Source organism: Manis pentadactyla, chromosome 10, assembly GCF_030020395.1.
Source record: "Manis pentadactyla isolate mManPen7 chromosome 10, mManPen7.hap1, whole genome shotgun sequence".
In the NCBI taxonomy this organism is placed as follows: domain Eukaryota; kingdom Metazoa; phylum Chordata; class Mammalia; order Pholidota; family Manidae; genus Manis; species Manis pentadactyla.
This window is the reverse complement of record NC_080028.1, coordinates 7,321,452-7,324,749: the sequence shown is the minus strand read 5'-3', so window position 1 is coordinate 7,324,749 and position 3,298 is coordinate 7,321,452.

Below are 3,298 nucleotides of genomic sequence, written 5' to 3'. Positions count from 1 at the left end.
CGCCCGCTCCCCTCCGCACGCAGTTCTCGACTTCTGGCCCTTTCTCGGGCAGACCGCGGGGCGGTGCTTAGACGAGAGCTCCGGCGGAAACTTCAATTCCCGGCAGGCTTTGAGGCCCGGCCGCCACAGCGCTTCCGGGAAGGTTTGCATCGCGTAACTTTATTGACAAAGGCTGGTGCTGCGGAACGTAAGCTCCTGGGTCTGATCGCCAAGAAGTGGAGCTCCATTTCCTGAAATAAAAGCCTCGCCTTTTTTGTCCCATGATATGGAAAGGACATTCGAAGCCTTCTACATAAATAGCCACAAGTTAATTTGATAATTACAGAGGGGAAAAAATAGCCCTATAGTAAAGAAACTCGACATCACTAACCAAGCGGTCCACGTTCACATCAACAACGTGACAAACTGACACCCCAATGTGATGCGCAGAGAAGATCACAGCCTCACCATCCGGTCAGCAACGCCTGAAATTTGATGATGAAGAAATACCACACCAACCCAAACTGAGGGATATGCTGCAGAATAATTGTGTATTCTTCCCAAAATGCGTCATGAGAGACAAAGAAAAGCGAGGCACTGTTGCAGATTAAAGGACATTAAAAAAAAAAACGACAAATAAATGCAATACATAGTCCTAGATTGGATCCTTGAGTGTGTGTGTGGCTGGGCGGGAGGGGGGTATTATAAAGGGCAACACTGAGACAACTGGCAAAATTTGACTGGATATTGGATATAGTATTTTATCAGTGTTACATTTATTGATTTCATTATTGTACTGGGTTAGGTAAGAGACTACCCTTGTTCTTGGGAAATGTCTCCAACTTACTCTCAAATGGTTAAAAAAAATGCATATATACGTATACAGAAAAGACCGTGCAAATGTGGCAAAATGTTAATAAGGTGAATCTAGGTGAAGGATAATGGAAGCTTTTTGAACATTTTTGCCACTTTTCTGTAGGTTTGAGTTTTTTTAATTTTCAGAACACAAATAGCTTTTCTTATTTTCATTTCACAAATAACTTTTTCACCATTATGTAAACATGAGTTCATTATAAAGACTTCTACCAACATGACACAGGATAAGGAGGAAAGTAAACATTACCCGAGAGAATCTAGTGCCCAGAGATCATCACTATCAACATGTGCAGCCGCCGTTTCCAAAGTTACCTCTCACAACTCTGCCCGCACACGCTTGGCTTTACCTGCATTTCGATGTTAAACATAAGATGTGCCAGATCCTTTCTTACACGGCTACTTTAATCCTTACAACCACAAAGGAAGTGGGCGTCATTGCCACCCTTCCCAGAAGAGAGATGAGAAGACAGATGCTGTCATCCCCCAGTCACACAGCTATGAGGTGTGGGTCTGCTTTCCACCCTCCCACTGCTTCTCCTCCTACAAGGCCTATATCAAGTACCACTTCCTGCAGGTTTTCCTACTCCATTCCAGCCAGAGTGAGTTACCTTCCCCTGAGCCCCCACAAGCAGCTGGAAGCCCCCGCAGCAGTCGGTCTGCAGCTCCAAGGGCTTTTCACAGTCCAGATAACAGTATTCTTGGCAGCTTCCTCCTCAACCTGTGAGGGCCTCGGGGGCAGGTACTGTGTCCATCTTGGCAGCATCCTCTGTGGCCTGGGCTGTCATAGACGTTTCAGCTTTCCTCATTTGAATTGCATTCCAGTCAAGGTCACTGGATGTCTGCTTAAAACGAATGATCGTCTGAGAAGGCTTAAAATACTTCCGTTTAGGCCTGATGCTGTCCCTCTCTCTGGTAGGCCTAATCAAATTAGTCTGGATTTTCCTTGGGGTGATCCCCAGCTTCTCTTTTCCAGTTTTACCTCCTGAGACTTTCCTTGGCCTGCCAATAGAGGCCTCCCAAAGGGAAGAGGAAGGTAGAACATCTTAGGCAACAATCTTCCCCTTCCTCATCCAGCCAAGGGATCATAGGGTTTTCAGAACTGGAAGGAAGTTCTTAGCAGAAACTCAGCTGCTCTGAAGAGCCAGGGAGGCAGCAGGAGGTAATAGGGGCTCAAGGAGGCTCATGAAGAACATTCAAAGCTGAAAAATCACAAATCAGCTGGACATCACTCCTTAGCAATCTGGATTCAGTTTCTTACCCCTAAAGTCTATCTCAAACCCCTTTAAAGTGGGGAGAGTGGGGTTTAAAAAGGAGAAGAGGATTTGCCCAAAGGTGCACAGGGAATCAGAGGACTCCAGAACCATCTGTTTCCTAGCAACGCATTTTGCCATCTCTCTCTCTTCTTCCCTTTGACCAACTCTCCCTTTCAAGTTGTCACCTGAGAGCTAGTTTGTTTGTTTGGCCCAGGAAACAGAATTATAGCTTTTGACAGATGGACAGAGTCAACTTAGGCCATCCCTTTTCCTTTTTCCAACAGATTTAGAATTGGGGCTCAGAGAGGTCAAATAACCTGCCCAAGTTACACAATAATTTAGGCAAGAGATAGTAGAAGCCGGATCTCTGGGGTCCATTTCAACATACATGTGAAACAAGTCACTTTGTGAGTGTGAGGTGGGAATAAGGGGAAGGGAAATGTTCCACACTTTTCTCTCTTTTTTGTGCAGTTGTGTGTGTGTGTGTGTGTGTGTGTTTAAGGAGAGGATGTTTTGAAAAGAAAAGCAGGCTGCCTCTGATTAGTTCAGTTTACTTAAACCGAGTGTTTTAAATTCCATTCTGGTGCCTGAAAACAAACTTAATTGCCAATTGAAAATGGAATAAATAACAATATTTATGCTTGTTTCCTGAAGAGCTACCAAGGCTGCAAACTTGCCAGTTGGTCAGATCAAAAACAAATGCCTCAAGTATGCCAGACTTGTGAGGAATGTGGAGAGAAATTCCAAAGTTCCAACAAGGTGCTTGTCTTGGGTTTTAGAGAAAGATGGGTGGGCCTGGCCTCCTACCCAAGGGTTCACCTCCCCTCGTAGGAAGGGCTGCTGCATTATCTGTTAAAGACAATTCAAACCACATTCCCTCCTGGGTTCAAGCACAGGGCTCCCCATCAGAATACGCACTGTTTTTATCAACCTTGATAAATATCCATAATTAGAGTAACTCATTCACCCCATAAATAGTTATTGAGCATCTACTAGGTACCAGCCCCTGTTCCAGCCCCTGAGAATCCAGTGATGAATGAGATAGAAGAGGATAGTATCTGTGAAGGACCTGGAGGACCTCAAATTAAGAACTCTTGATGGAGGGGTTCCTGATAGCAAATGCTTTTGGTAGATTATTTTCTCTCTTAATAATTCTTTTGTTCCAAAATGGAAATAATTAAAGTATTTTA